At 38.5% G+C, this 13221-nt stretch overlaps 1 protein-coding gene and 3 long non-coding RNA genes across 5 annotated transcripts in view; 1 reads left to right on the top strand and 3 right to left on the bottom strand.

The window, feature by feature from the left end:
* LOC124384638 (eukaryotic translation initiation factor 4 gamma 3-like) overlaps nucleotides 1–13221 on the top strand; it is a 1295064-nt gene that overhangs the window by 981530 nt on the left and 300313 nt on the right. The gene's annotated exons all lie outside the window — the stretch shown is intronic.
* LOC124384781 overlaps nucleotides 4841–13221 on the bottom strand; it is a 277817-nt gene continuing 269436 nt past the window's right edge. The window contains exons 2-3 of the long non-coding RNA XR_006925597.1: nucleotides 5396–5494; nucleotides 4841–4900 (exon numbers count right to left, since the gene is read on the bottom strand). This is a non-coding gene — a long non-coding RNA (uncharacterized LOC124384781). The remainder of the gene's footprint in view (nucleotides 4901–5395; nucleotides 5495–13221) is intronic.
* On the bottom strand, nucleotides 8580–9280 carry LOC124384735. The gene is made up of 2 exons (XR_006925549.1): nucleotides 9246–9280; nucleotides 8580–8679 (listed from the first exon to the last, which is right to left on the bottom strand). It is a non-coding gene; the product is annotated as an uncharacterized LOC124384735 (long non-coding RNA).
* On the bottom strand, nucleotides 10021–11870 carry LOC124384722. 2 transcript variants are annotated; one of them, XR_006925529.1, is made up of 3 exons: nucleotides 11398–11870; nucleotides 10345–10410; nucleotides 10021–10053 (listed from the first exon to the last, which is right to left on the bottom strand). It is a non-coding gene; the product is annotated as an uncharacterized LOC124384722 (long non-coding RNA). The 2 variants fall into 2 exon arrangements; XR_006925528.1 differs by having other exon boundaries at nucleotides 10049–10190.

The following is a 13221-nucleotide window of genomic DNA, read 5'->3' as shown; positions in this document are numbered from 1 at the left end:
TTTTATATTGTTTCTGTAGTGTAGTGCTTTAAGTGTTATTGCTGTTTAAACTACAAAATGTTCAAACAAGTTAAATGTTCTTTATTTTATGCAAATGCAGTTATAGGAAAATAAAATTTTTCTATTTCAATAAAATCTGAATTCAAGAAATTCCTGGAAAAAATGACTTTGACTTATTTTACACAGAACTGTGCAGTAAAGCTGAAACTCTACATCTTCAAACTGCATCATGTAACTGAAAAAAAGCAAAACTTTACAGAAGTGTTTGATTTATAAAATGCTAGCTAGTGATGTACATAGCCTTTTACATCATTAGAATGCACAATTACTGTAGGAAAATTATCATCTAAGAAACTCCTGGAACTAACAAGCAAAAAAAAATGAACAGGAACTTTAACAAATCTTGTTTAGTAAAACTCAAATTGTTAAAACTTTTCACTGACATTCAGAAGTGTAACAATTGTTTCAACAACAAAAACATCTGTAGAGTCTGTAACACACCTTTATCACATTGTCACAACAAGAGAGCACTAGATCCACTCATGGTCAGCAATGTCTGAGATGAGAGTGAGGACTCTGGGATTGACAACACTCTTCTTGGATTCAACCGGTGCCTCCTTTATTTATGGAAAAGAAACTCCTTTATGGAAAAAATAATGAGAGAAAGATTGAAAATGAACAACCTGAGATGGATATCAAATTGATACGTTTGATAAATCCAAAAAGGTGTTCATAAAACAGAATATTAGCGTTGGAGAAACTCCAGTGTTGATCGTAGTTCCACTGGGTAGTGTGTGTTAAAGCAGTAATAACTGCCAAACATCAGGCAGATGGCGGAGGTGAAGGTTGTGATGTGGTTATCTTCTTGTCGATGCTCAACATGAATGTCTCAACAGCAAGCAGGAGGAACCTGGGAATAATAATAAAATATAATAATTCAAGCGTTTAATAACAGCTTCAATGTCAGTTATATATATAATGCAGATACTTGAACAAATTGGAGGATGCTGCCAATATTGCAGTAAACAAATAAAAAATGGCTTGATAAAGTAATTAATGTGCCAAATAAAAATATTACATAAAAGGAAAGTAATTATTAAACAATAAGATTGAAATAAAAGGAAAATTAAATAAAAGTGCCATGTAATCAAGCCATATTTAGTTATTATTACCAATTAAGGCAGGATCCATCTTCAATAGTTACATCCATCATAGGATGAATGATCTTACTGGCTGAGCTTCTGAGCTTGTGTTTGATGTTTCAGTACTAGCTAGTGAATGTGTGAGAATAAATACTGAATGTATTGAAGTCCTCTGACTACATAAAATGTGATACAAATTGAAATGAAATAACAAAACTAAACAAGCCAAAGTACAATAACATTGCAGTTACATTAGAAAAACAGTTGCTCTGTTACTTACCACAAACTAATGAATGTTGGTGGCACTTTCTCCATCTGAACATCCTCTGCAAAATGTCGTCTCAACACAGTGGAACAGAACTCTTCCTTCTCATCAAAATGAGCCAGTAAAGCAGCATCTCAATGACTTCTTGGAGCAACCACTGGACTGACCTCTTTCAGTCTGAAGCTTAAAGTTGTGTTTGGTGGTTCTTGCAAATCTTCATCATTTCAGAGACCATCCTCACCATTTCTCTTCATTGTCTTGCACTTGGTTTCTGTCTTTCCAAGTTCTGTATTAACTCCTCAGGGAGCCTCTGCCATGGGTTCAAATCGCTCTAAGCAGTTTGGTATTAATGGTGTACAGATTCCTGAAGATGATGTAGAGGTGGATGATGCTGGTGAAGAAGAATTTGAGGTGCAGACAACCACTGGAGATGAATGCAGATTTTGTTGTTGAAGTGAAGATATGAAAGTATTAAACATTGAGTAATGCTTTTTCTGTTTTGCTAAATTACACACTGTATAGGCATTTGGAGACATTCACAAAATATATTAAAACTAAATGTAATTTGTCTAACAGATTGCATTTAAAAATTAACATTTTGAAACAGCCTCCTATTGCATAATAACAACATTTATTTATTCAGGAAATAATGATGATCACATCATCATTAGACTCATAAAAATTCATATTCTAACCTTAACACCATGTTAACAAGTTTACCATTGGGTGGTGTGGTGACATTGTTCTATACTCACTATTTTGGGTCCAGGCAGCAACCAGTCTTTGTGCTTGTATGGGCTTTAACACTGGCAGCAAATCGTTTTCTGTGATGTTCTTTAAATCATCTGTGGTTGCTGCACCAAGTGTTTTCAATGTATCTTCAACGGACTTAACACGTTGATCAGGAAGGTCTGGAAGCACTCCTGCTATCACATCCCTATGTTCTTTAGCAGCTGTGATTCAGCCATATCTGTGAAGACACACAAACAAAGAGTTTGGTTTCTGGTCCAATGAAATGAAGGCATTCAGTCTGACAAGATGCTGTGCTTCAGTGGAATAATCTGATAACCATTTTCACATAAGATGACAATGGCCACAAGTCAATCAGTTCACTGATGAGTCTGCACTCTGTCTTTTTTTACTGAGTACATGTGGTAGTAAGAAATAAATTCAGCATCATAAACTCTCATGAGAAAATGAAGAGCTGAATCATCCTTAACAAAAATCAGAAGTTCACCAAACTCACTGACTCATCATACTTCATGACAAAAAACTGGCCCTTCCTGTAAGCAAGGCCATTGTACTGAACATTAACTGGAATCTTAACTTGCTCACTGTAAAGCTCCAAGTAAAATGTTGAGCCATCTTTTATTTGCAATGCTGGAGGACTGATTGACCCAGCAGAAAGGAAGACCTGGAACATTTGATGTTTTGAAAGTTTTCAGATGCCTTGTGCATCTTTTGAAGTAACTGTGTTTGCTCTCAAAGCGCATCGTCTAAAGCCTGATGAGAGCCAAATTTTAGGATCAACCCTGGATAATGTAAGTATTGGTGTTTAGGTTTTAAGTTGGTATTAGGAAACAATGCCTTTCTGGTTTCCAAATATTCTTGGATGAGAGCATCCAGATAAGTAACCTGGGCCTTGGAAATTTGCTGAGCACAAATTAAGTCAACGATGTCCTTGAGCTGCATTAACTGCCAGACATCATCTTGAGGGTTCTGCACTTTGTCCATTAAGTTTCAATGTTTTGGACTGACCTCACAAGGCTTGGATAAAGTATCTGTTCCTTTGTATTTAAATTGCTTGATCGCCTGTTCAGAACTGTGTAAGTGAACCATTTATTTGTGCAGATGAAATATTTGAGGTAAAGATCAAGATCGTATGAGAGGACACCCTCAAAAATGTGACCAAGACATGGGTGTACAAACATCAAAGTTTTGTAAAGAATTAACACAGACCTGAACTTTATCCCCTGACACGTCTTCTCTTTCCAGCTGTTCTGTGGCAGATCTATAGGTTTCTGAGTCCTCTGGGGTCTTGTAAGTAATAGAACTGGCAGCAACAATCTTTCTAAAATCTTAGACATAAATGGAGATTTGAAATGGTCTTTAATTGATAGCGTGTTTGGATCCAAATGAGGTTTCTTATGAGGCTTAATAACTGCTAACTTGAGATTTCTGACCTAAAGATAGTGAGGAATTAATAATATTGAGAAGAGGCTCACCAGCTATGTAACACTTCCTTCAATAGATCAGTAGGAATGGGATCTGACATGTTGTTGATTTAGCTTTGGTATAACTACAAAATCTTCCTGTCCTGTACATGTAAAACAGTGTGATGTGGAGTTGTAGGTGAGATTGTGTAGATGCTGTCAGAGGTTGGACCGCCACAATTGTTTTCTAATGTTATACATTTTTCAGTGAAGAAATTCATAAAATCCTCACTACTAAACTGTGATGGAACACATTTTCAGATCCCTGATTTAGTTAATTTAGCTACTGTACTGAAAAGGAACCTGGGATGTTTTGATCTAATGTTTAAAAAAAAACACTTTAGAACTTTTGGTGTTTATCTGTCATTTTCAGTTTTAACTGCAATGATTATTTCTGGATCTTGTGTATTTAATTCTTGGTTTTACTACATGAGGAATAGATACGGTTTCTATAAACTGCTGTGTGTGAACTTGTAATTTGGTTTGTTGTATAAACCAGTCAGATTTCCTGATGTCTTACCAGTCAGATGTTGTGAAGTGTGAGATGTTATCATGCTGTCTGCTGAGTTACTGCCATCAGGCGGAAGAATCTCACGCTCAGAAACTTCCATTAATAAAAGAAGTTTATGTTCGACACCATGACTGTAACCATTCATTTGAAAAAAGTGACTAAACACACTCGCTGGTAAGTGAAGGTCCTGACACTATGATCCTCGTTGTGGGTTGTGTCTCAAGCTCAGTTCTCGTTCAGTTTCTGCCCATGTGAGCACCAGGAAAACAGCAGTGTGCACCTTACGAAGTGGCACGGAGCGGGCATGGAATCTAGAATCACGGTATGAGTTCAGTGCGGAGGGCGGGCGGTGAGGCAGGCTGGTGAGGCGTCTCCATTGTCTCTTGCTGCTGCAGCATCAAGCCTCAGCAGAGTGATGATCCTGCTGCACTAGATAATAACTACAATGCACTTACTTTATCTTTAATAAGAGTTTACAGTAAATACATTTACAAATAAATACATAAATAAAATATGAAAATAAATAATATTAAATTGCCAATTCACACAACAAACAAATTAAATACATTTTTCAGTACACACACACACACACACACACACACACACACATTTAAATGGCTATCTCTCTAATCACACTTAATTCCTCCAGGATTAATTACAGGTTGGTGACCTCTAACCTCTCGTGTGGTGCTGATGTTCCTCCTCAGAAGTCCGTCTGCTGTCTGAAGTCTCAGCTCCACCCTCTTCAGGTCATCAGACTTCATCAGGGCTGTCAATTAAACACAACCTATGTTTATCTACACTTATGATACCAGGACGAGAAAACCCTCTGAAGATGTTCTTCAAAAGCATTTGTGCTGAAATAAAACTGCATCAAGTCTACCCAACCAACACACTGCTTTTTACACCACAAACACAAACACTTTTCTCTTTTCTGATCAGACAAGCTGCCATTTGAGTTCACTGACAATGTTCTTATACTAACAAATTAAATTGATCACAGTATGATTTTTAACCCATATTGATTATTGATTTTAAAAGCCTCTGTAACAGCCTAAAAAATATGCCGAAAGCGATTAGATCAGACATAAAATAATATTTCAAATCAATTTTCAAAATGATTTCATAAAATAACTATGCTGTCACTTTTACTCAGCTCTTCTATTATTATTACTCAAGTAGTAGAAAATCTACTGCCCACTGGATCCTGTTTGGTCCAGATCTTCCAGTGGAGTCTAAATCTAGTGTGCAGCCAACAGCTCACCTGCTCAGTAATGAAGTTGTTCCCATCCACGGTTTCAGGAAGAAAATCAGCCCAGCTCAGTTTAGAGTCCCTCCATAAGACCTCCACTTCCTTTTGGCTCTAAAGTGAAGAAAAACACAGCAATGACTTGAACAAAAAAGAAACTTTTGTCACTATTTGTTTGCAGAGAAGCTGCAATATTTCTGCAAATAATATGCCGGCTCTTGCCACAGGAAGTAGTGGTTTGCTAAATTCACTGGAATTCACAAGAAATCAACAATATAAAACAAACACCAACTTCCTTTCCAGCAAAAAATGTATATGTATAGTCTCAAATGTAACTGTAAATACATGAATAATTCTTTCAAAGAGATTCCTCCTTCCCGAAGCACAGGATTAACGAGCTCCGCTATGTACTGCCATACATAAGGAATGTCAATCGCCATATCATCTGCTATCTCGAGGGTTTCTGAGAACCTGTGTAAACAAGAGAGGTAAGAAAATGGGGAAAGAGAGCAAAAAAAACACAGACAAAGTCTTGTAAAGGATTCTGATTCTCTTATAAAATTCTCTGAAAATGACCAAATGTAAAAGCAAGCGTATTCATAATAATGCTAACAATAACCCCATGTAAATATGTCATCAAGCTGTGGACATCTCATGACGCAGACAGTAGTGTCTCCCAGTGGGAAACGGAGCTGTGTGGTGCAGGAATGTCACTCACCCTTAAAAACTGAGATGTGGAGAGGATCCCAGCCTGCAGCAGCTGATGGAACAGATGACCCACGTGGTCACGTGTGATCTGGTTTCGCTCCAGCGTGGTCTCCACCAGAACAAAATGTACAAGCCTGTCCAGTTCCTCACGCAATGCAGGTCACATGGAACCCACGATTATGTCACGCGGTAACAAGATAATAACCGATGTGTATTCAACTAAATGTGATCATAAGACACTGCATGAGATCATTACTTTGTAATCATTTGTGTAGAAACTCCTCAATAATGGATTTAGAGCGTTTCTCCATTTCCTCCTCTGATAGCGCAGGCTTGTTTGTAGTCGAGTCTGGCACTGCGTCGAGTTTTACTGAAACACAAGAGACATGATGTGTCATGACTAAAATGCTCATGCATTAAACTGAATTAAGTTTCAAGAACAACACCTACAATCACAACCTGCTTTGAATTTTTTGAACACAGGAGAGAGCTGAAAAGAACACAGACTACATTCACTACAGACTCACCTGATGCTCGGATGTGGCTCTAGCGCTAGTTTCTCCATCGCAGCCCGTTCTTCCAGTTCAGCCGTCGTCCCCGAAATTCGTCCCAAATAAATCTTATCATCTGCTGGTAACTACACACAAACACAATTCAGTTCAAATAAGAGCTTCTTATAAACCTGGTAGAAAAAGTGTACTTTAACAGATTGGCAGTTTTGGTAAAATTCCATAACATTACTTAAACTGTTTTAACTGTAATTCAAATACAGCATCGAGGCAAATACACTTAGTCCTTTAACTACACAGGCACAGTTCCCCGGACCATTCTTACTGATGCACCAATACTCTGAACAGGTCACACAGACGCTGCAGAATAAAAAATGGAAGAACGGGAGAAAACAGCGAGGGCTGAGGAGAAGATCCAGGCCAAAGATCATTGAACTAAAACAAAATGCTGCTTTACTTTTAAAGTAATTAGAAAGTCTTTATATTTTTATTTATATATTCATATTTGCATTTTGATGTCATATCGCAATTAAATGCACTCAATGGGTTTAGTTTACACAGATATTCTTGTCTGCAATTTCAGCAATTAAAATGTAAATTATTCTAAAAACGGAACAAATGACTTGACCTGTCTTACTTTCTCTTGTATATTTCATATTTCTCTTTAATAAAGAAAAGGTACTTATAATATTTGGTAGAATTCTCGATCACTTAAATATTCGATACTGTCCTAATTGTGTGAATTACCAGCTTTAAGGAAAAGTCTACCTAGTAAACAAACTAATGAATATGCAAATCAGAACATCCTTTACTTAAATGTTTCATCAGATCATGAGAATCTCACAGCTACATCACTCATTGCTATTTACTGCCTTATTGTTGAATAAAAAAAGGAATGAAGCAGCGCTCCTATTTGGGGGATTTCTAACGCTTAGTTCAGGCAACTCTTAAAGGTAAACACTTTTTAACTACGTAAATCGTTTCACCAGCAGGTTTGAGTTCATCTACATCTCAAGCTTTAAATGCTGACTGAAGTAGTTCAAGCTTGCATTTGAAAAGCATGTTTCTGCACATGTAAAGTCAGTACCTTGTTGATTTTAGGGATCTTGTTGGGGTCTATTGTAATGTTCATGCTCACAGTGTTCATGGTCTCATGACTTGAAAATACTGTAAAAAATAAAACAAGAACAACAAAAAGTTGCAGTGCATTGGTTAAAATGTGAAAGAAAGACTAAGCTTGTAAAGGATTAGTCTAGAACACATATGCTCTATAACCTGGCCTATTCATGCCCATGGATCGTAGCTTTTCTTGAACTTTTCTTTGCTTCTCCTGCTCCTCAATTTGGCATCCATGTGGATATTTTCAATGTGATTCACAGTTAGAATCACAAAGAGGCTTAAATGCACTAAAACATAAAGAAGGAGATGTGATGTTTTACTTAAAGCCAGAGATTTACACAAGATCCTCCCAAGGAGAAGTTGGGCTCATCAATGGCTTTCTCAAAAATCAGGTTGACGACAGTCTCTCCTCTGTGTCGATGTGGAGCTTTTCACCTGCTTCATCAGCTGATTGAACATCTCTGCCGTCAGTTTGTTAAGGAAACCCATCCGAAAATCTTCTGCGCAACACATTTCACTGTATTTAAAAATAATATCTGCATCCAGGTATGGATAGAAGCCCCTCTGGTTTCTGCATACAATCAGGCATGAACTGGATGCTCAAAAGAAAGTCTCTACTATATTGTATCCTCTTATTCTCCATCTCTGGCTCTGAGGAAGGAACGAGCAAAGCAGACATGAAAAGTAGTGAAAACATGATGAAGTGTGCGAGTCAGAAGAGGTCTCACTGTGCATTGTTGGGCTTTCGACAGGTGAAAGGACCCCATCGTTGCTTTCATCCTCAGAGCCGGGCTCGGGTTCGTTCTTCGGCGGCTCGGCTTCCTGCGCTTCGATCTCATCTGCTGGTGTTTCTGCTGAAGCCAGATGCTTCACAATCACAGGAGACACACTGGAATTCTCGACTGTGGTTGAGACTGGCTCAAGGTCAAAGTCAGACTGCTGGAAAGCGAGCTCTGGCTTATCCTAACACACAAACACACCCAATTAATAATAAAACACCAGGATTACTGTGAATTTGTAGTGTAAATGTAGGTTTCACACATTCACCAAGTGAACGACAGCATTTATATCTTTATATATGGTTATTTAAAGAAATACTCCAGTGTTGCACCTCAGTTTATATCTACAGTATTTGTAGTCCATGTGCAATAACTACAACCAAGAGCTAACATGCCTCCTAGTTTATTGAGACGAGGAAAACTTACTCATGACTCGATTACAAAGTCAAAGGGCAGCTGTGGGAAAAAGGAGGATTATGTGAGATCTTTATACGACATTACCAAAAGATAATATTGCATATTGAAATTTAAAGATGTCTAATTCTTTTATTTGTAACGTTTCTAAAATGCATTTGTTCTTTCAGGCTACTTTTGTATTCAACACGTTTAACATGCACAACAGTTTAACAATTTGCAATACGTCTTAATTAAAACATGTTGGAAAATGCTGGACTACGTTTAATTTAGTCACATTGTAGAAGATTTTGACCAATTAAAATCCAGTGCAGGGACAGCGAGCCCTAAACTCACCTCTCTGAGCGATTGGGAGTCGTCAGGACGAGCCGTGTCTGTTTCGGCTCATCGATGGTGAATAGAGCAAGCTGGAACCTCTGGGGCACGTGCACAGGCTCTGTTTTATCTGGCTTTGGTGTGACAGCAGGACCGGCTCAGCTGAAGAGGTAGACTTTTCAGCGCCATCTAATGCAGCAGATTTTACTGAATAACTCTCAAGCTGTTCATCTGTAGACAACAGAGACAGTAGCAATTAAATCACAGACTACGAGTCAAAATCTAAAAATTATAATTGAGATATTGGGACTACCTGGTTTCAAGTCGCCAGGAGCAGGGGTCCCTGAGCTCTGTCCACATTATAGACGTGCTCATTTTCCACCACTTGGTTCAGTTGATGGGATTTGAGGTTGCGTGAGGATAATGAGAATTTGGACATAAAATAGAAAGAGAAAGAAGGAAAACAGAGTGCACACATAAGTAAAATAGTGGAAAGAAATGGTAATACAGGTAAATATAAGGAGGAAGACTGGTGAGCTATTAGCCAGAAGAATCTGCTTCCTCTATGAATGCGTGTGTGACTGTTACCTGCAGAGGCATAGGGACAAAGACATTTCCACTGGCAGAGTGGGCTTCCGACTCCTGCCAGCTACTGATATGATCTCCTCCGTGATGTCCTTGTTGTCCTGGTTAGGATCTCAGACAACGATCTAATGGAAATAAACAGCACATGATCAGAGATAAATAGGTTCATTACTCAGTAAATAAACCAGTACTGAAACAAAGAGTAAGCACACGTTTTCCTCTTCCTCTTGGTAGATGGATGTTGCTGCAGTGGAGGGACATTTTGACAATCTGATTTTAGTAGTCAGTTATGTTTTATAGATCGTTCTGAACCATAATCAGGTCCCCAATAATATCACAGATTGGATACCACTTTTCATTCATTCCTCTTCATTTAGTTCCCTTAAAGACAGAGTAAGTGATCAAGGGTTTACAAAATGAGCCGTTTGGCTGCCGTAAGTAAAATCTAAATGAACAGTGTGTTTAGGTGATGAGGAAGTGATGGGCTTTAGTTTATTCTGTGTGAAAAACAGTGTGTGTTTGAACTGTACATTACCAGCATTTGTTCTTCTGGAGAACTCGCAGTCATGTTCACCACCACAGGAACGTAGGTCACCCAATACTGTTGATTAGAACAACATGAAAATGTCTGTCACTACATTTGACATCATATTTAATGTTCTCTCTGATACTTGCTCAATACAGATCTACAACATATACAGAATATATATTTGTCAATATTTAGTGTAATTGAAGAAATGAGGATGGATATTTCTGTATGTTGTTGCAGTTTTAAAGTGAACATTCCTACTGCAGTAAACAAAAGAGTTAATGATCCACTTCTTTCTCTTCTTTTCTCACTCCATGAGAAGTGAGAAAGCTCAGGAGAAATGTAAAGGAACGATGAAGCAGAAAAAAAAAAAAAAAAGGTTTGGAAAAGCCAAAGCTTCACATCTACAGTATGTAGAGAGACGATGAGACACAAGTTGATGCTGTAGATACTGTAGATTTATTTATTTTCTCACCATTGCTGCTGATTTTCTAAGATTATTCTAACGCACTTGTTTTCACGTCTGGTCTCAACAACGGCCTTCGATTCAATAGTAGACTTACAATGTTTGCATGTTACTATGACAGCATGACATTTGACTATGACGTTTCATTGGTGGATTAAAAAGATTGTTGCACCAATCAGGGATGCTACGTCACAGAGATGGTGACGCGCGACTCTACATGAGCTCCTGTAGTGTTTCTCTGTAGAAACACACACCCGGGTTAGAGGCGAGCGCCCCCTGCTGGACTTTTGTTCGGTAAGCTTTCCAGTCTATTGATCATTGCTGTTTGTTTCTCCACCTCCTCTTCACCTGGCATCCGTATCAGATCTCGAATCAGCCCATTTATCATTCCTTTCAGAAAATATACACAAAGTGCAGGTCACAAAGTCATTCGGATTGTGAACACCACATCAGCTTAGATAACGTCTCATGTTAAAAGTCCACCACCAAATCTTTCAATCGGACAGATTTGAATCGGAATGACAGGATCGCGGGTACCTGCACAGCAACATCGAGAACACGAGCACCAGGAAAACAGCGAGTGTGCAGGTTACCTTTGTCTCCGGTAGCGCGGACATGCCGGACGATGGAATCTCCAAGAATCACAGTATGACGTTCCGTCTCGCAGAGAGTGGCGAAGCGGGGGAGATGTCTTCGACCGGGGCTTGGCTCGTGTCTTCCGCTGCTGCAGCATCCAGGGTCCGTGGTGCACCGGTGCCGGAGTGAACGATACCTGGGCGGGCCACGTTGTAGGTGCGCTGGGCCTGGGCAGAGAAACACGCGGAGTTGAGGTGCTGGGAGCGTTAGGTTCAACCCGGGAATTTACCTGGGACGAGTGAGCGTCCGCCCGGGATGTTACCAGCGCCGCTTTCCGCTCTCACAGCTGGACATCGAACGAGTTCTCACCTGTGCTCAAAGGCAGACACACAGCCGGCATAGTGCTTATAATAGCAGATAGAGTTAAGATACAGAGATGTGATAAAGTGAGAGGGAATGAATATAGTCAACACTAGTGATAGTCGAGTTAACTAACTACAGGCACAAGTCAGGAAGACAAAAACTATTTAGGATTATTAAAAGAGGAAAAAAGGAGAGATAAATAGTAAAGTTTGTTTAAAAACACAGTCAAACACAGGAAGCTACGTCACAGGAAGCCTGCAAGCAGAGAGTCTCCTTTCCACGTCATGACCTGCCCCCATCCTGCTGCCACCTAAAAAGATAAATAACTAACAACAATCTGCACTTACTTTATCTTTAATAAGAATTTACAGTAAATACATTTACAAATAAATACATAAATACAATATGAAAATAAATGATAATAAATTGGCAATTCACACAACAAACTAATTGAATAAATTTTTCACTACAAAGTCATTTCCCTAAAAACAGATCTTTCTTGCTTTGTTTGTTGCAAAGTCATCAATTACATCATCGTTGCAAATCTGACCAGCACTTGTATGGTTGATGTTTATGACAGCGAGGCTGCTGAGGTGCTCTTGTGACATGGTGGATCTCAGGTATGATTTCATCAGTTTCAGTTTTAAAAAGCTTCTTTCTGCTTCAGCTACAGTCACTGGAAGTGTAAGCAGTGCTGCAACTAACAAACATTAGGCACCACTGTCCACAGTAGCAATTGATCTTGATTGTTTACTCTTGGACCCATTTGTGTTGTATTTGTATATTCCCCATACATTAATTGTACATCTAATTGTGGTTCCTTTTGGACTAACTAAAAAACAGGAATAAAAGGAATAAAAGGAATAAAAGGATTAGGCATCGAGGGAGAAGAGAATAAAATATTTAAATATCACGGATGACACAACCCCATTGGTCAAAAATCTGGTGAAAAAAGCAATGCAAACGGTACAAAAGTTCTGTAGGGGATCAGGAGCCAAAATAAAAAAAAATTCTAATCTATGATATATTTTATACACATCATCTGTGCCATTGTGGGCAGAAAGAAGGCTAAAAATGTTTTTTAAATTTTTTATGGGAAGGGAAGCCAGCAAGAATTGCATACAACACCTTAATGGGAGCAATAGAGAAGGAATAATTGGGGTTAATAGATGTGGAACAAATGATAAATGAAAATGATAAAAAAAAAGTACATGGATGAATAAAGCAACGCGTCATGGAAAGCAAAAATGGGGTTTTAAACAAGTGAAGCAAGTGAAGCAACTTCGAACTTGGAGACAACATATTGTGGATGAAAACAAAGAATTACATAACAGAGGGGTTTCTAGATTTTTATAAAAAACTGTTGAGGGCCTGGGCAAATTTTTTGACTCATGTACATTCGATTTGCTTTCATGCTTAATTTAAGGATGAACATCTACTGTGGTGAATAAATTGTGATAAAAGTTTTACTTGAATAG

The sequence above is a fragment of the Silurus meridionalis genome, chromosome 4, assembly GCF_014805685.1.
Source record: "Silurus meridionalis isolate SWU-2019-XX chromosome 4, ASM1480568v1, whole genome shotgun sequence".
NCBI classification, from domain to species: Eukaryota; Metazoa; Chordata; class Actinopteri; order Siluriformes; family Siluridae; genus Silurus; species Silurus meridionalis.
This window is presented reverse-complemented; position numbering and strand designations above follow the sequence as displayed.